Raw genomic sequence first — 25,392 nt, forward strand, 5'->3', positions numbered from 1 at the left:
ATAGAACTACCATATGATCCAGTAATTGCACTAGTGGGTTTTTACTCAAAGAACACAGAAATAATAATTCAAAAGGATACATGCATCTCTATGTTTATTGCAGCATTATTTACAGTAGCCTAATTATGGAAGCAGCCCAACTGGTCCATTGACTGATTAATGGATAAAGAAGAGGTGATATACACACACCCCCACAATGGAGTATTATTCAGCCATAAACAGGAATGAAATCTTGCCACTTGCAACAACATGAATGGATTTAAAGGGTGTTATGCTAAGTGAAATAAGCCAGTCAGAGAAAGACATATACCATATGTCTTCACTCATATGTGGAATTTAACAAAACAAATAAAGGTAAAATACAAAAAAAGAGACAAACCAAAAAACAGACTCTTAAATATAGAGAACAAACAGAAGGTTGGTTACCAGAGGGGAGATGGGTGAGGTATGGGTGGAATAGGTAAAGGGGATTAAGAGGACACTTATCTGGATGAACGCTAAGTAATGTATGGAATTGTCGAATCACTATAGTGTATACCTGAAATTTAATATCACACTGTATGTTAATTACACTGGAATTAAAAAAAATAGGGAGTAGGTCATTCAAATACTATTAAATGCATTAAATTTACTCAAAAATTGAAAGTGCAGCCATCACTAATGTGAGTGAAGAGAAAGTTCCTTATCATTTTAGGGAAAGAAAGGGTCAATAGGTTGAGATTATTTATACATTTGCCCTAATTGTGTGGGGAATTCTAAGCCTATTAAATGCTAGAAAATTCCAAAACGGGACTTGATTTTAGGAAATGCTGCAAGAGTCAGAAGCACTACTTTAACTTATCAAACCTACCCCAGACACACTCCACATTCTTCATTCTGTTGCCAGAGGAGTGATTGATTACAAATCTTGACTTCTGATTGGCATTCTAGGGCTCTAAGAATGAGGACCTTAGGGCACCTTTTCCTAATCATGTGTTTAGCTTTAGGGACGTTGACTACAGAAATAATTATTTAGATACTTAATAGCAAAGGGATGAGAGATAAATTCTGTGTGTCTAATCCACATTTTTGGTTACTGGCAAGAATTCAGTCACTAAAGTTAAGAAGTCAATACTGTTATTAACATTCTATTTAATGTGCCAGTCTTAGTAATCTACTACTTAAAATATCTTTCTTCTTAAAAGTCTCTAGTAAGGGGACACCTGGGTGGCACAGCAGTTAGGCGGCTGCCTTTAGCTCAGGGCATGATCCCGGCGTTATGGGATCGAGCCCCACATCAGGCTCCTCCGCTATGAGCCTGCTTCTTCCTCTCCCACTCCCCCTGCTTGTGTTCCCTCTCTTGCTGGCTGTCTCTATCTCTGTCGAATAAATAAATAAAATCTTTAAAAAAAGTCTCTAGTAAGGAAAAACGTGTGTATTTGGTTTGAGGTATAATACCTACTGGAATAGCAGTATGTGGGTAAGTGTTTTAACAACCTGTTCCCCAAAGGAAAAAAAAATCTATTTTTTTTTTACTTTTTGCTGATTTTCATGGTGTAAATATTCCCACCAGGGCCAATTTCCAGTTGACAATGTGTTATCACATTTATATAATATGTGAAAAATTGACAATTGACTCTTGCAAAGCTGGTGTTGAATCCATCACACACCATAAATGGACCCGACTGCTTTGAACTAAATAGCTCCATATATATATTAACGAGGGCAATATTTTATATGTTGTATACAATTTTCTATATCAATTTTTTGTGATTCACTATATTTAAAAAAAAACTGTTATTGAGTATAGGGGTGCCTGGCTAGCTCAGTCAGAAGAGCATGTGACTCTTGATCTTGGGGTCATAAGTTCAAGCTCCATGTTGGGTGGAGAGATTACTTAAATAATAAGTTTTTAAAAATTGTTATTGGGCACAAAATACTGGTATGCCTCATTTTATAAAACTTCCTATACAGCTGCAAGTGATTTGAAAGTTTCTCAAATTGATTACCAGAGGAACCAACAAAAAGGCTTTTATTTGCATTTCTTAAAATGAAAATTTCTTCTGTCGAAAAAAGAAAAGTATCTATTTGTTTTTTGTGTTACTACATTTCCCATTTGGGAGCTATGTAGTAAGTGAGAGAGGCTCTCAATTAAATTTGGTGCTGAGGATTTAAAAGCAAGTGTCTTGAGGACTGGAAGGCAGCACAGACTGGGGGTTAAGTCCATGGCTTCTGGAGTTAGGCTGGTTCCACCACTAACCACCTGAATGAATAAAGTTGGGGAAGTTACTAAACCTGTCTGCCTCAATTTTCCCTCTGGAAACAGAGATAATAGTATCTCCCTCATAGAACTATTTGTAGGGTGACACAAGTTAGTATACGTAAGTGTTTAAACAGAACCTGCAACCTGGTAAGGACCACATACTGCTGTTTTTATGGCCATTTTAGGTTTCATTTTGGGAAGGCACTTAAGGCGGGAGTGTTGAGCTTAATCAATATTGCTTTGGATCACTGGTGCTCCAACTAGAGGGGCCCGCAGTCTGTGTACAAGCCCCGCAGGTAACTCCCCTACACACTCGAGTGTGAGGACCACTGTCTGAGTTACCACCCAGAATCCCTGTGTTCTAGAAGACTCAGTATTCTTTCCAGAGGAGTTGACTGATCATCTGAAGATTACCGGCACCAGAATCACCAGCAGAGCTTGCTTAAAATGATCCAAATTATGAGAAAATACTTAACTATGTCTTTTTCTGTATGTGAATAAAATAGCTCTTGAAGAATATAAAGATGATATTGGTTCCACGGAGGAAGCTGGGTAGATGAGAGGCTGAGGTAGGAGAAAAAAAATTTATACTCCACTCCTCTTTTGAATTTTAAATGATACACAATTTAAAAATTACATACTGAAGTTAATAGACCTATTATCATATTATAAATATCTAGATGTGTGGGTTTTACCCAGAGCCTACTAAATTAGAACTCAGAATAGAACCTGCCAGATCAGAATCCTTGTGGGAGATTTCCAGAATCTCCATGTAGTTGCCTTGGTGATCATGGTAACAACACAGGCAGAAACCTACCCATTGCTAATTTCCATTAATTGTGTAAAAACTCCCACCGTGGTCACGTGCTAGCCATGCTAGAGGTTTGATGTTTCATGGATTGCTCTCTTCACTAGACCAACAGACGAAAGGAGACGTCTCCATGTGTGGATCGATGGAAGATGTTATTACGGCTTGTATCAGCTGGAAAGCCTTGCTTTGTGATCGGACTGTGAGATAAGAGCCATGGGTTCTAATGTAGCCCTGCCACTAACTGGAGAACTGGGTAAGACCCTTACCTTTTTCATCCCTGAGTTTCCTTATCTATCAAAAGGAGGCATTAAAAACTGTTGTATGGACATCACTGGGTCAAATGAGATTAGATCTGACACACTTTCTAAAGTAAAAAGTTAATGTAAAAGGTAATTCAATCTGGCATTGATTGATTGCATATTATTGACATTTTAATAACATTTAGAATCTAAGTTGGGGCAGAAATCCCTTGTAGAGAAAAATGGGACCTGAGTTTCTAAATAATTTAAAAATTGTACAAAACTTATGTTTAAAAATCTATTTCCCCCGATAAGAAAATGCAGAGAAGATTAATTGCCTGTCTTTAATCCCATTCAGGTTGTACAAAGCGTGTGGATTTTATAGTAGCTCTGGTACTATGAAAGAGTTTATCATTCCAACAGAACTGGACATATTTGACTTAAATTGATCTACAATGCCCTTGCCAAAAGAAAAGCATTCACTTATCTGCATTATTATTAATTAGCGTCCCACAGGCTGTAAAATCACCACGTGTAAACCTCCCCAAACATGAGGTGGAAGTAAATGAAGTGATGGGCTTGAGCCGTGGAATAAAGCACAGCCTAGGTGTTCCTCCTTCCCGGCACGCAGCCTGCCGCCCTGTCCTTTGCTGCAGCAGATGACGCTAGCGTCTGTCTAGTAGCTCAAGGAAGCTGTGTGGCCGCCTCAGCAGGACACACTCCCCACAACTCCTTCTCAAACACAGGTGAACTCATTCTCACCAGACGTTAAATTCATCTCCATTTTTAAGTAGGCTCCACACCCAGCATGGAGCCCAACATGGGTCTTGAACTCAAGATACTGAGATCAAGACCTGAGCAGAGACCAAGAGTTGGACATTCAATCAACTGAGCCACCCAGGTGCCCCTGAAGTTTCAAAGCAGAGTCCCTTCTTCTTTGCAACAGAAAGGTTGTCTCACGATTTAAATGAAGCTTCTCCTTTCTACTTAGGTAGGTCCAGCATTTGCTTATCCATAGAACAGTTTGCGAGATCCAATGGCCTGAATGAAGGAAACCCTTGATAATAAAATAAGAGCTATAATCTATGTGCTAAACACCGTGCTGGGTTCTCTGCACGTATCATCAGATTCACTCATCGCCTCTCTCTGAGAATCGCTGTTAAGCCTTTTGACACATGAGACAACTGATTCTCAGAGCCCTGCACAAATGTGCCTGAGGACACAGACTAGCCGTGGGTCTGGCTCTCTCGTCTCTACTTTTATCCACTGAACTATATATGGCGCCTTCTTTCTAAAAGGAGATGAGTCCAAACTTTTACCTTCATTTTTTAAAGGGATGAAGTTGTAGAAAGGAGATTCACTAGGTTGTAGGAAGGTACAAATTTAAATTTTGTACCCTTTATAGAGTTCCCAAGTGAATACACGCTAGGCCAGCAGTCAGCCTAGCTGGGAAAGAATTATTTGTGTAACGGTAATATACTACGAGTTCCGTCACTCCCATGATATTTTACAGAACCCACTGTAGGCTTTTTTGATCTAAGTTTGGTTCCAAGAACATAAATCTGTGAGAAATCTTGTGAGCAGATCCCACTAAGGCAGCAACAAAGATGCCTGTTCCAAGCGACTTTTTATGTAAACGGGGAAAAAAAATGAATTGGAAGCCAATACCTGAAAATTCTTAAGATGCACTCTCTCAATAATTACTCAGTATTCATGGAAATAGTTGCTAGGCATCAGGATAAAATTTGGACTTTGTCTACATTTTCACAAAGTGGAAGACCGGAAGGAAAGCAAGATGCTCACCATCACCCCATAGAGACAAGGCAGGAAGAGGCACTTCACCCTCGCTCCTACTCGGAAGAAGCTGAGACTTAACGCCTTCCTGGGCAAGCTTCAGCAGCTGGGGACGGTCACACCCTTCTGGATGACTGATTCATTACTTCAGGAGGTCGAGAACTTGACGGGCACCCAGCAGTTTTTTTGCAGTGACTTCCCCTTATCTCCTCAATAGAAAATAATTTTTTGCTTTGGCACATCCCCGAGTTACCATGACTCCCCAGCTACTGGTATAAATAAAAATAAACTATCCGGGAGCATCCATTACAAATGATAACATTCTAGGGAGAGCTCTTGACTGCATATCCTCAGAAGACAAGTTTTCTTGGAAATAAAGGAATGAGAGTATGATAAACAGCAGTATTATCACTATACACTTTTTAAATATTTACTGCTGTGTTAGTGAAATATTTAAAGTGATTATCTGAACTGCTCCCCCCCGCCCCCGCCCCATCACAGGGGAGCCTGAATATGTCACCATCTGATACAACTGCCTGACAATCTCACATTGCCACGGTGCTTTCCAGAAAACAATTCATGCTGAAGAGTGAACGTGACTGTTTTTATTTTTAATAGGAAAGAAATAGATCTAAAATTAAGTAAGTGCTGAGCCTAGGCATTAAGAGATGCAGCAAGCTGTTTGCCCCAGATTTGGGCTCTGCAAACAAGCCCCAGTAGGCTTCTCTGAAAACATTATTTTTGTTTCAGTCAAGTGTGTGCTTGACTGCTTTTAGCTCCCTCTTCTTGGATAGGGTCACTGGAAAGAACATCTAATAAAAGAGCCCCTCCAACCTGGCTACACAGGGTGTGTTGTTTGTCCCTTGCACCCTTTGAGCTCTTCATCTCCAGATTTAGCTTGAGCAGTGAGTCTGTCCTGAATTCTAGAACTTTCTGGGTTTCTTTAGACTCTAAAATGATCCATCTTTAGCTGAACTGCAATTCAATGCAACAGAAACCTTGGAGGGACATTGAGCATGTAGCTGAAAGTAGACTAAGCTAGATTGATTTCTTAATCAAGGGCCTCCTAGACTGATTTATAATTTTCTTTAATAGAACATCTGGCAGCAAGGGCTAAGACACTGTCAGGTAGTTCTGTAAAACTCTCGCACACACATTTCACTAAACCTAATGAGGCAAAGTTGAGAAGTAGAAAATATAGAAAAGTAGTTGATTCTTTTGTACTTAAATTGGCATTGCTGTGAGATTACTGTATGCATACTGACTGTATCCATACACCGTGCTAAGCACTTTGAGCATCTAGCAACCCTAAGAGAAAAACGGCAGTATCTCGATTTTATAGAAGAACCCAAGGCTGAGAGAAGTAAAGTCACCTGCTCAAGGTCACATAGCTAGTAAGTGGTAGGACTGGAACTTGAATGTTGGTCAGTCCTGTTCTAAACTCCATGCACTTAATGGCTGAACCAGACATAGGAAATACGCTTCGCACTCTGAATGATGGGAATCCATGGGAATGGTCACCTGAAGTAGTGGGTGGAGATGGCTTCTGGGGCTGAGAACGTAGAATTGACAAGGAGGAGAATCAGCAGTGCAAGGTTAGCGGCAACCCCTGTGCCAGGATTTGCCATCCTTACTTCATTTTACCGTCCCAGTCACTAATCTCTATGTCAGTTTCTCGTGAGTTTCACATTGTGGAAAGGAAATGCAGTAGGTGGGAAGACCTGTGGTTGGTATCCTCCTGGCCTGTGTTTTACTTGGTGATCTTGAGGACAGTCACTTACTCTGTTTCTTATACAGGACTTGAAAAAAAGAAAATCGGATAGTCTTTGCTATTAAAGGCTTTCTGTGTAAATACATATTTTAAAATGATCGTACCAACTAATTTTTAAATTGTCTTCTGAATTTTGTTTTATATTGTTTTAGAGTCTCCTTTTGTTAGTAAACTACCTAAATGAAAAGAAAAAAATGGGGTAGAGGTACAATAAAATATATCATCTTTACATAAAGCAGAATCTTGCATTTATTTCCCCTCTAGCTCACCTCTGCAATGCCAGAAAAATCTGGAAGAGTATTCTACTGTGATCCTCTGATATTCATGACAACAATGAAATGAAATATTTCCTGGTTATAATACGTGAAAAACTTCTGTTATCACATATTAAAGGACAAAGGCTTACAAAGGAAGAAAAAAACAAAACTAAAGCCAACTCTTTCTCAGATTTAAGAAACCAAACCCTTACTACACATGAGAACTGATGAAAACCAGTGTTGTTTTATGTCCATAAGAATGTGGCTCCTCAAAGGAGAAATCCCATTTCAGGTTGGCAGTCGTCATCACTCACTAATTAAGGATGCTGGGTTCCAGTTCCATCCTGTGTTGCCATAAGAAAGCGACAGAGCTTGGCATGCATCCTGCCTATTTCCACCGTCAGCTGTTTGGAGTGCTTCAGCTTCTGCACTGGGGGGCGAGAAGTTTGTCTTGATACTGAAAGGCAAAGGTGCGAAGGAGGATTCCTGTGTAGTCAGAAGGAGCAAAATAATAAGTAGTCATGAAGCCAGTTGAAAGAACGGGAAGAGAAAGGCCTGACTCCAGCTCTAAATTCCTCAAACCTGCAGGATGCCAAGTGCCTTATTATGCCATCACTCACTCATTTCCCTGGAACTGGACGAGCAAGAAAGTTTTATTAATAATCCATTTTGCAGGTTAAATCTGAGGCCCTCCAAGGGAACAGCCTTTCCAGAAAGACCTCGCAGGGCACAGCCATTAGAGGCACACTGTTCCGGATGCTGGCCATCCGGTGTTGCACGTTATTTTGTTTGCTTCTAAGTTCAAGAGACAGAATGTATTGCCATTGCCTTTAAAGAAAATATCTTCAGTGTTTTGACCACCATTGACAAGATGGTTAGCATGCCTTTAGCCATCTTTATGAAACAACAGATGTTGCCTTGGCATTTTTCCAGCCCTCCCTGTGTCCTCAAGCCTAATATTTGTTTTTCATTAGTTGGTGTGTTGCTCATTTCTCATCCTGTGTGAGGGGGCTGCTTCTTGGCCTTGCCGTGCAGTTGCTTTGCTTTCAGATAGAAGAGGTTGGCCTACTTGGGCTGAGTGAAGATATTCCCTTAGCCCTGGCGCGTGTCCTCTGTGAAGAGGCTTTGGCAGCTGGGGGAGATAAGAAGGCAAAAGGAGAAGTGTTCCTAAGTGGTGTTTTCTTGATGAGGACTCCGTGTTCATGTTTAGCTTCTAATGTGACATAATGAATTATGAACTAAAAGTAATTGGAAGATTTGTGGCCTCAGTGCAGAAGTTTAATGTATGAAAGGAAGCCACAGGTCAATTAGGCGAGTTGATCAATATTTATATCGCTCTTTAATGAAAGGAAATAACCCTGATAGATTTTCCTTGAAATTGCTGATGAGTATGCATTTGTAGTCAACACATGGAGGTTTTCATTGATCTCAGTCAAATTAAAATTTTATTAACAAGTCAGACACCCATCTGTATTTTTCCAGAAGTTCCCTTGAAAAGCCAGTTCATGCTACTGCCTTCTGTTTCTCTTCCTCCGCCCCCATCCCCGGCTCTCCGAACCAACATTTAAGTATCTGATAGGCGTTAACTGCTTTCCCATTCCTATCTCACTCAATCCTCCTAAAAACATCCTAAGATAATATCATCATCTCCATTTACAGATAAGGAAACTGAGGCCAAGCAAGGCTAAGTAACCGGCCCTTTAGCCTACAGAAATAAAAAGCAAAACATGGACTCAGGCAGACCTGCTTTTCTCTGGCCCTGAAGTTCATGTCATTTCCGCCGCCCCGTACTCTCTCTCAGAGGCAGAAGGAGGGTCATTTTGTGGCATGGCCTTTCTGGAGTGGAGAAGATGGGGAAGCATAACCGACGAGGCCGGCAGGAAAGGCACCCAGACCAGCGAGCCTCGGCACCGTCTTAATTCCTGCCTGGGGAGGGCTCTGGGGTGGGGGTGGGGGCTCCTGCCTCGAGCGGAGAGCCGAGCTTCATGTCCTTCTAGATTAGGGAAAGCCAAGAAGTCAGACGTGACCCCTCCAACTCACCTGATAGAATTTAGCACACGCGACCCTAAAACCTTTCGGGATTCAATTTGGTCCCTTGGTTTTTAGAGGCTATAAAGCAAATACAACAGTATTTCGCAGAGGATTTTTACTCCCTGACTGTCTGGATTGAGTCTGCTCACTTTGTTCAAAAGCCGACTTTAGACGTCCAAGCAACATGCTCCACGTTAGAGAGTGTGAGGTTTAATCAATAGAATTGACCAGGAAGGAACTCAAAAGCCACACTGCCTGCTTCCATGCTTGATACACGGGGAGGACACTTATTCTCATCTTGTGTTTGATCTACAGACTCTGTGAAAACCCGACTTTTTCTTCCCGTGATTTCACATTCCGGCTTGTGTGGTGCGCCGTGGGCTGCGGGGTTACCGCGGCAGGCGGCTCCCGAAGCGCAGGCTTTCCCCCGAGCAGCGTCTTCATGAAGATTACATTAGAGGTCAGAGTTTCGTCTCTGTTCCTCTTCTGCACCTTGGGGCCCTGTGCCCACGTGCGTGGTCTGATGCATATTCACCATCTCCTCATAAATACTCATAAATATCCTACATGCAATTTATAAGCAGGCGACTGCCAGGAATCAGCTCTTTTGTGGGAAGGAACGGCAAAGTACTTCGGGAGCTAACGTGTGAGAGATTTCCAGAAACGTGAGAAACCACTCAAACTACCGAAAACACACACTGGCGTACAAATGAACACACAGATGCGTCTACACGCGCCTGCACACCCACAGGCGCACACACACACTCACACTTGATTCAGGGCTGCCCATGTGCTGGTTCAGTCGTAAGAACATTACAAGCAATAACTCAGTTCCCCTAACCACCCAGTACAGGTGGTTCTATTTTCTTCCCACTCTGAGATGGGTAACTGAGACATGACAAGGGTAGGTGACTGGCCTTGTTTCGCTCACCAGGCTAAGAAATCACGAAATTGGAGCAATCCAGGTAAAGAGGATGTATCCTTCACTTCTCTCCTGTCCTCGTTTAAGATTTGTTCAGAGAGCAGAGAACCCGGATGTGAATCTCAGACCCAGCTTCGTGATCTTGGAGGAGTCACTTAATATGCTCAGCCTCAATTTCCCATCTATAAACTATGCTTAACAATATCAACCCCACATGATCGTAGAGAGGACGTGATTGGAATGTAAGGGTATTGTGTGAACTGTGAACGCTATACTCATGACATCAACAGCTTATAGATGCAGCACCAAACACATACTGTATCTTTCCTACTTTGTTCTCCTCTGTTACCCTGACACTGTCCCACAATGGGCTGGACACATAAGAACACGTAACACTTAATTTCTAATGACATCTAAGCAGTTCTGGAAATCTCTGTGTAAACCATGATGCTAACAATAAGTGTATGAATACATCATTTTATATCTCAGAAAAATGGGGAACTAATTTCAGAGCAACGGGAACAATTTTTTGCCAGCTAGTTATGGAAAATACATGTCACTTAGAAGCTCTGTAAGTCTCAATGCTAACTTGAAAAGTATTAGTTAATAGTAGCGATTCTGTCATCAAAACCATGAAATCGGTGAAGAACGGTACTCTGTACCATTAAGTGCAAGGACTAGAAGGGCTCATCAGTCATTCAAAGTTGGTATGACCTTAGCAGCAAAGAGGCTCAGTGAGGAGGTAAGATACCAAAGGGCATAGGTTACTGGGTCTTAACTCTGCATTCAGAAAATGAGGTTCACGTCTGGCATCCATCCCAAAGCCGTGGGTGCTTACCATGTGCCAGGCCCTATCTGCTAGGTACGAGAGCTACCAAAGCATATAAAGACCTGGTTCGTACATTCCTGGGGCTCTCCTGCTCCCCCAGTAGCTAGGGGGCCTTATGTCAGTCATTCATCTTACCAAGGAAAACCTTGGTGTTCATACCAGTAAAAGGGAGCAAATGAAGAGTCAGAGAGGTAAAGTCAGCTTTCAAAGTTCATACAGCTCCCTGGTGTCCCCACAAGCACTGGAACAAATAGACTTCCAATCCAGTGCTTTCCACAACAGAGTTCATCATTCCTTCTGCAATTTGTAGCACAGCTTGCTGCATTTGCTTAAATCTGGCTACAATATGCTGAGATATAGGTAATTAGTTTTTGTTCACATTCTGTTAGGGTTTACTTTTCATTGCCAATGTTCTTTTATTTTTTTCCCCCAAGACTAGAAATGATGGCTCTTTAAAAAAAAAAAAACCAGTTAAGATAAACCACAGACTGGATATATTTTTGCAAATATATATCTGACAAAGGGCTTTAATCCAATTTATAAAGAACTCTAAATGATTATTGTTGAGTTTTGTCAGGTTCTTTTTTTTTTTTTTTTCCTCTTCTTACCCACTAGAAATTTCTGGCAAGGTCTGCATCAGAGTCTCCCCCTCTTTCTCCTCCAAGATGCGTGTAGTCTGGACCAGTTCCTGGGCTGTGTGGTGGGGAACTGATAGAAAAAGGGGCAAGGGAGAGGGCGACAAGAGAAAGCAAAACCAAGGGCTTGCAGGAGTTTTCCTAGGTCTGGGAAGGGGAGCTGACTTGTGTGGGGCAGTGGATTGGGAAGAACTTAAAAAGGGATTTTAAAATTAATTGCTGGGTGATTTCCTGTCCCCCTTATAATGAATAATGCTAGTTTGAGTTGTTTTAAAATTATTCTTGGTTGGGGCACCTGGGTGGCTCAGTCGGTTAAGCATCTATCTACCTTCAGCTCAGGTTATGATCCCAGGGTCCTGGGATCGAACCCGGCATCGGGCTCCCTGATCAACAGAGAGCCTGCTTCTCACTCTCCCTCTGTTGCTTCCCCTGCTTATGTTCTCTCTCTCTCTCTCTGTCAAATAAATAAATATTGAAAAGAGATTATTCTTGGTGGCTGGGACTGTGTTCATTTAAGTACCATATTGCTCGGAAATTGATCTATGAGGGTCACAGACTTATGAGCCTTACAGCAACCACTGGCTTCATCTTACTAGCGGTGGAAGGCTGCATGTGGACCTTCCCAATGCATCTTGAATGTGAGAACCAACCAGGCTTTAATAGGTGAGCAATGAGCTGTAGCACAACTGGCTGAAATCTACCAGGGGAAATGGTATCAGCAAATGCAATCGGGTCTTCGGAACATTTGTCTTGTTAAGTACAAAATACCTACTTCAACACTTCCTTCAAAGCGGAGTAAGAAGGGAGACACACTTACAGTCTAGCTTTTCATTATCATGCCACCTGGTGGCTCAAACTAGCTGTAAATAGGCCTGAGCTTTGGGCTCTAGATTAAGGTATGGGAAAAACACAGATAGAGCTTTGATCTCTTCTGGGCTAAGGAGATAGAATTCGAGGGCACTGACAAAATCAGCGTAATATTTAATCCACTTTACGTGCTTCTAGCTCTGAAGTAGACACCATAGCTAGCTCTTACCCGTTAAAATGTTACATTCTAGAAGGAGAGTAGGAGAGGAGACTGGCATTTACCGAAATCTACTGGTTTAGATCCATCCTCTCTCTTACAAAGCAGTGCAACACCCCGTGTGGTGATGTTAGTAGTAGTCCCCTTTTACGACTGGGGAAAGACAGAGAGAGCCTAAATGACTTGCTCAAGTTATAATTATCACAGCAGACGTTGAGGAGAAGAGAAATGGGGTATTTAATTATAAGATAAAAGCTGTAAACAAGGGTGTTTTGAGGGAGAGGTTTAACTGAAGCATTTCTATTTAAAAAAAGAAATCAGGCACATGTGTGTCTTGACTCCGAATTATTTTAGTGTGACAGTTTAGGTATGATATAAGTCCATGGAAATGAGACAACAGAACTGTTATGACATTCTTTTTTCTGAATGAGAAGAGAGGGCGTGTCTAACCGTAGCTTCTCACTCCCCGAGATGGGTGTCATAACATATCAGCTATGTGCATCATGTGTCTACAACATGTATTTATTTGTTGCCCGACTTTTTGGTTCTGAATCTGCTTTGATGTGAATGTGCAATAATTTTAGTCAAAATAGTATTTCAAAATTCACAGTTATACAGGGGGAGTAAGTTCTCAGAGATGTGCTGTACAAGATGGTACCTATCGTTAATGGTAGGTTATTGTGTACTTAAACATTTGTGAAGAGCATAGATCTCATAATAATTGTTCCTATCACAAAACAAACAAAGACAGAAGAAATCTTTTGGGGGTGATGAAAATATTTAGTACCTGGGTTGTGGTGATGGTAACATGAGTGTATACATATGTCCAAATAGCAAATTGTGTAAATTATATGCAGTTTTTTGGTATGACAATTATACCTCAATAAAGTTAGAACAAGAAGGAAGTAAATGTGATCCTATTTTGCTCTTAGGAAAAAAAAAAAAAAAGCAGCTCCATGGCAAGGAATCAGGCATATGGTTCACAATATACATCCAACATAAAAAGTTAGGATACCCCTAGTTTTCCCTCTTGTTCTTAGATACAGACAAGACACTGCAATCAGATTCTGGAAGTCTTTGACTTGAACCCCGGCCTTAACAGTTAGTTGTGCATCTTTGCATTTTTTGTAATGATACCAACTCAGGGTATCATTGTTTCCTCATCTGTAATTGAGGAGGATGATACCCAACTCGCGGGAGTATTACTGGTATTAAGTGAAAAAAACGTTGAAAAGCCTTTAGCATAATGTAAAGCATTTAGGAGTTGGTAAAATTTATGGTTCTCAATTAGTCTTTATTATTGTTATTACTCTTACAATTTTTATTTTACTACTATTCTATTGGCTGGGAGAAAACAGTCTGTATATGCAAAATCATCTTGCAATTTCCTAACATGTTCTGGAATATTTCAGTTAACAGAGCAGAAGAAAGGTAGATAACATATCAAGTGGAAACAGATTGTAGTAAGGTAAAAATTGCAATGGTGAGAGGTTGATGGTAAAAATCACACCGAGCATGTTTTGTCATTGACTGACTGGAACTGAGGATTTTCAATTCCCTCTCTAGCTTGAGAAATTTCTTCCCACTGAGAAACTTTCACACCGTATTTATAACAAGGAGAGACAATGTTATTTTCGGAAATTCCTCTTAGAATGGGAATTGCATTTTGGGGGAACGTATTTGGCTGGGTGGCAGATGTTGAGACACTAAGGAGACTGGTTTGGGCAGAATTATTATTACAAGCCTTAGGGTGGAACTTGCTTTGGGAGAGAGAGAGGGGGAAGGGAAATTGCATGGGAAGGTAGAAGGAAAGGACAGAAGATAGCCCACTGCCTGGTGTGACAGCCCACCTCTGGCCCTCTCCCCAGTGTCTTCACTACATCCTCCAAAAAATAGGGGGGGGGGAAGGGGATAATAAAAACACTAACCACTAAGAAATGATTGACTGGGGCAAAGGGGCAGAGTACTTTTCAAGTAGCACCCATGACCCATGGAAATATGTGGAGAGGCAAGAGGAGGCATGAGGAATTTAGCCATTATAGCCATTGTGGGAATGAGTTTAATACTCGCAGGCAGGCTAAGTGTTGGGTGTTTGGGCACAATTTAACCAGAGTGTTTAGGAGTGGGGGCTTCTTGGCAGGGTGCATTCATTCGACAATATTTACTGAGAGCCTCTGATGAGCCAGAAGGACTGAGGACCTCTCTGGTTTAGTACAAGAATGCAAATGAAGGAAGAGGAAAAGAGGTCTGACTTTCAGGGAGGGTGGGTGAAAGGAGACCATGACTGGAACAAGGGGAGCTTTCCCCTTGAGTACTTTCTCCCAAAAGGCTCTAAAACTAAATGACGCAAAATCATATATTCTAAAATCAACATTTTCAAGGTAAGTATGTGACAGGACAATGTTTCAGACCATAGTGAAAAGAGCTAAAGATGGTGAGATAGACACAAAGGTAGAAAATCTAGGGCACTTTTTCGGGTTGCTCTACCACCGTCCAAGATGATAAAGGACATGACGAGAGCTCCCTGTAGGTCATTTTCTCAGCTCAGACTCAGGAAGCCCTACTCATGGGGCTATTTTCTATGGGGAGACAATGGGAAGTACTAACTGCCACTTTCTCACTCCATCTCACTTCTGAGCACCTTGTTCTGTGAGCTTGTGTACGTATTATCCTTTCTACATCTCCATCTCCTACTTAATAGAGTTCAAAAGCCCACCTGAAAGGGTCTTTATGAGGACAAATGAGGTGACCTTTAAGACAAATTTCTGTCACGTGAGATTTTCTTAGTAAGGAGTTACCAGTTTTGAATCTAAATGGTTATATTTTTAAGATGGCTAAATACGTCTATAGTTATGGAACAGTTTCTCTCTTTAAAAACTGACTGGTTAAGTCTGGGTTAGAATAGCAACTTCAGCTTTGTAAGTCCCATGCCCCCAACAGCTGAGATAATAGCTCTAGATCACTAGTATTGTAAATAAGATATTTATTTGAAATTGTTTACTTTGAATGCCAAAAAAAAAAAAATCATTCGGTCACGGGAGAAATGAGATTACATGTGGAGGCAACCCTTGGCTTTACACATGAATAATATTATCTATTGCTCAGACTACAGTCTTAGAAAAATATCACAAAGTCATGTGGAGCTATAAAGTGAATTGTACGACGGAATGAGATGTCCAGCTTCATTTATGACTCTTACTCAAAAGAAAAAAAAAATCAACTGACCTCCCCCCAGACCTGATCTTCCCCGACTCTTCTCATCTCTGTCAATGGCGCCGCCAAGCATCCAGTGGCTCCATGTAATAATCAAGAGCTATCTTGATTCCTTCCTTTCTCATACTGCTCCCGCCCCCCAATCCCCACCAATTCAGTTCATCAGCAACTTGACTGATTGTGTTATCTTAGAAAAAGATAAAAATTGAGACACTACTTTATCCTCCTTCCACCACCACCACCCTAGCTGAAGCCGTAATTCTTTCTTACCCTGAAGACTACCATAACCTCTTCCTATCTGCCTCTACATTTGCTCACCCACCAGCCCTCCTCATTCCCACACAGTAACCAAGGCAATCAGGTCACTCTTCAGCCTCACTGTTTCCAAGTACACATCAGAAACTCCTACATATTTTGTAAATTCAGGTTTAACTTCTTCCTTTAATCCTTCTTCTGTAGCCACACTAGCTTTATTAATCCTTTCGAATGCTACCAGATGTTTCCCACCTTGCGACATTGGCCATCTCTTTTCCTTCTCCCTGGAAAGCTTTCCCAGATCTTTGCTTGGCTTCTCCTTCACTAAGTTCGGGACTCCCATCAAGGGTCCTCCTACTACCCTTTGCTCTCACCCTGATTTATTATTGTCCAAAGCCTCTCTTCCTCCCTGAAGCTCTATTATATGTTTGTTTACTTTTGACCAGCTAGTTTCCCAATCGAATAGAAGTTCCATTTACAGGGGGACTTTCAGGGGATTTTCAAAGTATGCAGAGCATTTTTAATAAGTGTTAGTTGAATGAATGACAGACTGACCTGGCGTGTGTATGTCTACAGGAACTATAGAAGGAACTATACCATGAATGGAAGGTTCTGGCCAGCACGGGGTGATGAGATGCACTGGGAAGACTTGAGATCATTCCGAAAGGCCAGCGTCATCATCGTTTATGCAGCAAGTGCATCATCATAACGTGCAGCTGGAACAAAAGACCCATGACCAGAACAAAAAGATCACTATGGGTCGAACACTGTACTGCACACTTGCATATACACTGTCTCGTTAACTTCTCACCCCAGTGAGACTGATGTTTTTCTCGTTTAGCCCAGAAGAGGAAATAGAGACATGGAAAGGTAAAATCGCTCGACCAGGTTCATACAAGAAAGCGGTGACGCTGGGATTTGAACTTAGGTTTTCTGACTTTGAGTCTAATGGCTCCCCCCTCAACCTGTTGCTTCTGTATTGCTACCAATGTTAGGAAAGCTCAATAGAATGAAAGAGAAGAGATGACAGGAAGAATGAAAAGGAGTCCCAGCTTTAGAGGCCTCGACCAGGGCCCATTTCTGCCTAAGTCCACTCCTGGTGCCCCAGCAGGTATTAAGCAGTCGTTCCTTCCCGTGAACTGTCAATAAGTCTCATTTATTACACAGCACATGTTTCCTTCAGTTCTTACTCATCATGTACATCGTGCAGTTATTAAGCTGGATGTTATGATATCACTAATATTCTATCGCTTTTGACCTATAAAAGTAGCAATTCAGTATGATTAAACCTAATTGGATGAGCATTTCTTGAAGGCAGGAATGACATCTCATGTCTCTTTGCCTCTACTAGTTTCTGACTGGGTAATATTTATGATTGACGATAGTGGATATACAATGGCCCTCATAGAAACAGATGGAGGGCAGACATAACGGCCTATGTTTTTCAGCACACCGAGTACATTTTATAAGTGTTACTGGGCTTCAGTACATTTGCAAGGCACCACATCAGTGGCATTTACCTCTCTAATTCTTTTACTTCAATAGAGAACCTCACCCACTGAAACTTCCAGAGACCCTTCCCCTCCATAGTAGCTGATTTAAAAAGTTAGAAGCAAGAACACCAACAAAAAGAAAAAACTAGTAATAACTACCCACTATACTAAGCACTTTATGTAATGAGTCTTTGTAACAGACCTGTGAGAGGATATAATATCCCCATTTCAAAGATGAGGAGATTAAAGTATTCCATGTTTGAGAAAGTTGACCAATGTTATAAGGCTAGTACGTGGCAGAGTCAGAATTAAAACTCAGGCCTGTCTGACACAGTCTGTGTGCTTAACCACTCTGAGAAACGACGTCATCTCTGACGAGACACATCACGGCTTTGCTCCCTATAGGCATGAGCCATTCAGGGTGTCATGGAAACAAGCCTCACACACTCACTGTGCTATCTGGCATTCATTTTCCCCACTGTGCCTCAAAACCGAGAACTGATTTTGATTTGCTGAGGAAGCCAAGGAGTTCAGGGGCACTGGTGTAAAGAGCCACTCTCCATGGATAAGTAGCCTCTCTCAGCCTACTTCTCACTAAATACAATCAGGCAGGTCAGGGCCATCACAGGAAACCTCACACTACGCAGTAGAGCCAACAAAGCATGAAAACGTGACGAAAAATAATGCAACTCCTAATTATTCTAAGTTCTGCTTTTCTTTCTCAAAGTATTCACGTGCAGGTCCTCACACCACTGCATAAGGACTTCGGTTAAACACCAACAAACAAGCACATAGAAGGGCTTCTCCACACGGAGGTGTGTTACTGAGCTTGTCTACAGCTTCCTCTGAAGGGCTTAGAGACAAGGTAATTTTTCTCTCCAGGATGATTCATTTGTAGCTTTGGTCTTTTTACCTCAGAGCAAGCGTACAGGCTAGGTGACCTCTAAGTTGTCCCGTAAGCCCCCAAGATCTGTGCCCACGTGATAAATCAAAACAGGAGAGTTCAGAGCTTCACTTGCATTCTTCTTCACTGGCAATCATAATTAGTGCAGTTCTTTCAAGGTTGAGCAGGTGTCAGGTGTGAGAGCAGCCTTATTTTTAGAACTCTGGAGTCAGTTGGCCTGGAAAAGGATGCGGACAGAAAGGGAGGAGCAGACAACCTGAAGAGCAACTTGGAACACTTAGGAGCCCAAGGAAGTTACTGATTATGCCAACACAGGGCTTATGTAACTTCACATTTGGCAATATTTCCACTAGTTGTTTCTCCCACCTCACGGGACTCCTGTGGAGAATAGAGCATTCCTGAAGACAAAAATTGGGGGACATATATTTTATGTCCAAGAAAGTCCACTAGGTATCTGCATTATTTCGTGGGGAACAGGCAGTCATAGTACAATCTTACGTATTTCCATTCCCGCCATGAGTCAGCTCAGATGTCTCCCATTAAAAAAAAAAAAAAAAAAAAATTTCCTCTGTTCCCAGGCTTCCTTCACCTGTCTCTCACACGCCGCAAGCTTCCAGTTATCATCAAAAGCATACACTCACTTTCACAGCTATCTCCAGCTAAACCCGCACCCTAATGATGGGAAATTCCCAACCTACATGTTCAGCTGGATTTCAATTACTTTTCTGTTTCTGTCAAGTTACTGGCTGACATGACAATGACAACAGAGTTGGCTGTAGTTCACTCATCATCTAGTCTGACTGCGAACACCTCTTCTGTCCTTTGCCCTGACCTGACAACACTCACTCTCTATACCTTCTCAGATCCTCATATATTCTAACGTTTGAATGCCAGTCTCAGAGGGGCTACAGGTAGGTGCAAAAACAGGAAACCATTTACATCTCAGCCACAGAAACAACAGCTACATAAATTGTGTTATTTTGGCTCAAAGTAATGTGTACACTCTCCTTAATTTATTCAACATTTATTCTCTGAACCGCATCCTGTGCGAATTGCCAGAGCAGAGGCAAAGGAATGATCTCTTGGTGGAAACAGAGATAGACAGGGAAAAGAAGCAAAGCAGAAACAAAAACAAAACCCCCACAAACTACAGTAGTTGTGCAACAAGGTCAATGTTTTAACAGAGGTGAGAACGACTTGCTATGAGAGAACGGAGAAGAGAGTAATCAACGCAGACAGAAAAGTAGTAATTATAGGAGTTTGTCCAGAAAAGGGCCTAATGATATAATGTAAAGTGGAAATTAATCCATAAAATTAGATTAATACTATGGACACATCTATGCATATGGAGACGTAATAAAAGGCAATGGAAGTTGATAGGTTAAAGTGGCAGATTTCTAGTTGATGTCTCTATTTTACTTTCTCTTTAATTTTTGGAATAAATAAGAAATGTAATGAGGAAGCACTGAGTAAGTCAATGGAGCCTGGTGTGAAGCCTCACTTTCTAAAACAGATCTTGCTGAAGGAAGAGGAAGCACAAAACCCCTGACAGACTTCCTGCAAGCGGCACACGGGGCTAATGTGTGGATCAGTGTCGACGCCACTGAAAAGGCCACAAGTGGGAACGATGGGAACCCTTTTCCTTGCGTCAGGTGGAATATGTTGCCATTAGATAGGAAGCCAACCATAGGATCGTTAGTTCTCTGGATAAAAGGTATTAACCACATGACCATGGATAATACGAAAGCTTTACTGACCAATATGCTAAATTTAACCTTTGTCAACTTTTCTGGAGAAAAGGCTAACGTCTGAAGTATAGGTGAATTTAGGGTTCTTATAGTATTATACATCATATTTGGTAACTTTTTTCTTCCTTTTTTCTTTTCCATTTCACATGTATCCCAGTTTAGGAAATAGATTTTTTTTTCTTTTTTGGTAACTAGCATTTTGAAGCTGGATTGTGCACAATTTTAGTATTATCCTTGATTCTTCATGAACAGTGTATCGGTATTATGTCTGACTTCCTCCTATTCAAATCCTACTTGTAATTAAAAGTCCATCTCAGGCTGTACTCCTTCCTTGAAGTCTTTCTTGTCAACAACAAACCCTAAATGGTTGATTTTTTCCCTTTTCTTCACTCCTGCCTCTTTAAGCATAGGTTAATCATCGGTCATTTCTTGGTGTCTAAATACTTATGTGCACTAGCCTTTAGTCCTGTACTTAATTGTAAATTCCTTAAAGGGAGGCAATTTTATCTTTTACCACTTACCTGGAGTAAGTAGCATAGGGTTAAAAACCTTCAGAGCTCAAGAGATACTTATTTTTTTTTAAATGATTGATTTATACTATCACAGCACACATATACATACCTATTGCTTTCAGCTTTAGTTGACATGGGTATCAAGAAGCCTCTTGTGTAAGAATATATCAAATTGAATTTTTAATCTCCCAAAGAGAAATGTAATATTCACATACTTCTATTCAGCAAGATTCCTTGCAGAGCCATCAGTTACTTCTGACACGTAATGCTTCTTGCTGGTTTTCTACCAAATTTAATCAAAGCGCAGGACAACTTTCTGCAACATCTGTAACTGGGTGAACCACATTGTCTGCCCAAGGTCAGGGCTAATTATCCACATTTGCACCCACCTGGCAGATGGGAAACACTCAAGATATGTATGCACTCGTTAATTGAGGGTCAAGCTGTTCTCGGCAGAATTCAGCAAAACTCCAGCTGAAGTATAATGGCATTCATCTTGAGGTAAAATTCCCAGGTCATTAAGCGCTTTGAGATGTGATCCCTTCTGTAGTAAGTGAGAGGATCCCTTCTGTAGTAAGTGAGATGAACTCCAGTCTGGCTCTGTTCCTCAAACTGTGTGACCTCAGGCAGCTCCCTTCCCCTTGTTGAGTGTCAGACTCCTGCCTTAAAACCTAAAGTTGTTTTTCTTTTTTTTTTTTAAAAGATTTTATTTATTTATTCGACAGAGATAGAGACAGCCAGCGAGAGAGGGAACACAAGCAGGGGGAGTGGGAGAGGAAGAAGCAGGCTCATAGCAGAGGAGCCTGATGTGGGGCTCGATCCCATAATGCAGGGATCACGCCCTGAGCCGAAGGCAGACGCTTAACCGCTGTGCCACCCAGGCGCCCCTAAAGTTGTTTTTCTAATCCATCACTAAGTACGGTTTCTGCTCAGATTTTGATGCTCTATTATTTAATTGAATACTTAAAGCTCATTTTTATTGTGCACTTACTATGTGCCAGGCAATATACTTTTATGAGTTTGCACTGTGTACCGGGCTGAATTAAGCCAGCTTGGGTTTAACCACAATGAAGATATCTTTGCTAAAATAAGTCTGTTTGGCTTGTCTGAAAGCTACTGATAAAACCAGCATTTGTTGTCTAAGTTTTAACGGTTTTAAAACAAGTTGCATACGACTTTCACGCTGTCATTTTCTAGTCACCAAGCGAGTCATTCATTCCCAAATTGTGTTCAGTGGAGTTGATACCCCTTTCAAAGTGTAGGCTTCCAAGGTATTTATTCTAAATGGGTTTCAGGAAGTAAGTTCACACAAGCTTTTTTTCTGGAGTGGACACTAGTCTGTGATTTAGTTGCTATTAAAAAATTAGAACGCGTTGGGGCACCTGAGTGGCTCAGTCCCTTAAATGTCTGTTTCTTGCTTTTGGCTCAGGTCATGACATCAGGGTCATGGGATCAGCCCCCCTCAGGCTCTGCACTCAGTAGGGAGTCTGCTTCTCTCCTTCTTCCTCTCCCTCTGCCCCTCCCCACAATTGTGCACGCACTTGCACTAATAAATAAATAAATAAATCTAAAAAAAAATTAGGATGTGTTAGTTTTTTATAGTACACTTTACTTGCTACCTACTGTGGTATCTTGCTCCAAGATGATGACAGCTTCAGTACCCTTTTCCCCTATACACATGGCCGTTCTGCTCTTGAGAGGGAAGGACTGTTCTTTTTCCCACTTGAATCTGAGATGGCCAATGATTACTTTGACCAATAGAATACAAAGAAAATGGTGCTGTGTGACATCTGAGGCTAGGCCATAGGAAACTTTCCAGCTTCTACCCGAGCCTTTCAGAATGCCACATGGGCGAGGCCAGCTGCCATGTAAAAAGCCAAGTGTTCGGAGACCACCTAGCTTTGGAAAGCCCAAGCTAGCTATGTGAAGAAGCTTCATGTAGAGATGCTTGACCTGCCCTCAGATGTTCCAGCCATTCCAGCCCAGCGAGCCTCCAGATAACTTCAGTACTGGCTCATCTGACTGAAAGCGTACCAGCACCCAAGCAAGTACTGCCCAGTTGAGGCCTATAAATACCAGCATGTGAAAAAATAAGGACAAATTATTATTTGAAGCCATTACATTTTGGGGGTGATTTGTTATCACACTATATAAATGGAAAAGATGCTAAGCTCGAAAGACAACATTGTAGGCAGAAATTTATTTCTTATATACCTAAGTATCTCAGATTCTACTAAAGCGTGCAGATTAGAGAGTCAGCCCAGAGTTCCCACTTACTTCTTTTTGTGCTGGTTAAAAATCTTGGCAGAAGAATAGAATAATTAAGGTGTACTCAGGAATGCAGAATCAGGAGGGAAAAGGTCCATAGAGCCAAAGCTCAAATATATCTAGAGGAAGAAAGACACCTTGGGCTCTGGACCTCAGGCTATTCAGACACATTGGTTTAGTAATTAGAAGAATGAGGAATAGAAGTATGAGAAGAACAAGAGAGGCCAGTGAAGGGCTTCTTTATAAAGAAGATGACCTAAACTGGTATCTTACTTTACCTTAGACAAAGCTCATAATGGCTCCAGACTTGCGCCTAGAGAGTGAGCAGGAGCAAAGGCATTTACTCCCTCAGTGGCCATATATTGACTGAAAATCCAACAAACAACACCAAAAAACTAGGACAGAAACCAAACAGTTTAGGCAGGTCATTGTCAAAAACTTAAGGCACATCAATGATAATGGATGAATGCCTGGATGAGAGACTCTGGTGGAAAGACCGAGGCAACTGGGCTTCGTGTGCAGGTCCAACTGCACTTCACATGTGACTTCACAAACGCCTACAACTCCATCACAGGGTCTAACAGTGAGAGTGTGAGGGCATACATATGGGGCCCACAAGCACCTGTGTGGGCTGTTGAAGGCCTGATGGGAAGGATCCTCATTAAACTCCTGTTCTCTGGGCAATCTGGTTATGGTGGGTGACTTGTTCCCTCTGATGTCTTCCTGGTTTCTGGGGGAGCCATGCCACAGGTCCTCCTTTGAAATGTTAGAGAAGTCAGTGGACAGGAAAATGGGTATCTCTAAATCCAATGAAAGACAGATTGTCCAAAGAAATGTTATGGCTTGAGAGAGAGAGAGAGAGAGAGAGAAAGAGAGAAGGGCAGTTGCTGACTTTTAGGACTTGGGAACTCTCAAACACCTTACTCAACAGAGGTATAATGGAAACTGTACATAAATAGTTCGAGGGCAGAACAGATTTCAAATGACAAAATTCTCCTCTCGTTCAATATCAGGTCCTCTATACATGATGTCAAATAATTGTTGTTGTGGTACTTGAAATGAGCTTTTGAGGGGATCGGATTGTTTTCAAAAGCCTTTTTCTCAGATATGCAACAATGACGTGATATTGATTTTAGATACTTAAAAGGATAAGCTCAATGAGCAGACCAGACGTGAGTGACGGAGAACCCAATTACCAGCGTTTACTGCAGGAGTGCTAGGGAGGGGGGTCCCCTTAAAACATGAGAGGTAGGAGTAGTGCTCAAATCACAGAATGGCACAATTCCAAAAACAAGTAATATTTTTCTAACCGTAATATGTTTTTAACTGAAACAACATTAAGAAGAATGGTTAGCTTTACTGGGCAGCCTTCAGAAGACAGACACAATATAGCGTGGAGCCAAACAATAGTACAAACAGGCCTAACAGAGGGAATAGACAAAAGAGGAAGAACATGAAAAAGAAGATTGTGTATTATTTTCCTCCTGGTTCATTCATTATAAATTTTAAAAATATGAGTCAATGGGATTTGACTGAATTCTTTAAAAAAGGTATTGTGAAAAATCCTCTCTGTAGACAAAACCTGTTTAGAAGATGATAGGTTTATTGGATTTCTAACTTGACTGTTAGAATGCAACCTCTGCATTCTTGACACTGTTTAATCAGACAAGCATTTATTGAGCACCGCCTGAATACCTAACAGTGTGCTAAATTCAGTAAGGACTAGTTGTGACATTTTCAGATTTTATCGACTTATAGAATTTTAAGAAGTGGAGAAACTACCATAAGGTTGACAAGTCTTTTTTATTTGCCAAGAAAGCACACATAAAAGAAAATAACTGCCATCTATTTTCATAATTATGCTTCACTGTAGCCTGGTGGAAACATTACCCAGATTCTCAGCCGGGAGCCACTGCACCGTGAGGTACCTAAAATTAATATAAAACATATTCCCACCTGCCTAGACTCCTTCTCCTGACACGTCAACTTACTTCTTAGTTGAGCAGTGCTTAAAACTGAGATCCCTTTCAAGACAATTGCAAATTAGTTTTATAAAATGTTTTAGATTAACTGATCATTACATAGCATTTCAATCTTTCTTAATCTGGACATTATCTGTTTAGGATCCATAATCATCATCAACATATTTTTACTTGATGTTAAAGGAAGATTCTTAATCTAGTACAGAGGATGTTCAAACTCCTTTTAAAAAAAACCATAGAATCCTTTCTTCAAACGAACTCTTATTCAGGAAGACCAATATCTAAAATAGATCAAAGTGAGCTGTTCTGATTGAAGCAGTCTGCTTGCTTCCCCTTCCCTATCTTCCCCACACCCCAGTAGCCCCCAGGGCACCTCCATGCAACCCCCAGGGCTCCATGGAGCCGTCTTGAACAGCTACTGATCTAACAGAGCCATAGACTTATAGAATTTCTAAGTCAGAA

General features: G+C 41.3%; 1 protein-coding gene and 1 long non-coding RNA gene across 3 annotated transcripts in view; one reads left to right on the plus strand and one right to left on the minus strand.

Annotated features, from left to right (window-relative positions):
* The window catches only part of LOC105240566, a 335,101-nt gene extending 326,591 nt beyond the window's left edge, over positions 1-8,510 (plus strand). Inside the window, exons 15-16 of the long non-coding RNA XR_004626486.1 lie at positions 3,158-3,306; positions 7,122-8,510. This is a non-coding gene — a long non-coding RNA (uncharacterized LOC105240566). The remainder of the gene's footprint in view (positions 1-3,157; positions 3,307-7,121) is intronic.
* LINGO2 (leucine rich repeat and Ig domain containing 2) overlaps positions 1-25,392 on the minus strand; it is a 1,137,445-nt gene that overhangs the window by 18,610 nt on the left and 1,093,443 nt on the right. The gene's annotated exons all lie outside the window — the stretch shown is intronic.

Source organism: Ailuropoda melanoleuca, chromosome 7 (assembly GCF_002007445.2).
Source record: "Ailuropoda melanoleuca isolate Jingjing chromosome 7, ASM200744v2, whole genome shotgun sequence".
NCBI lineage: Eukaryota > Metazoa > Chordata > Mammalia > Carnivora > Ursidae > Ailuropoda > Ailuropoda melanoleuca.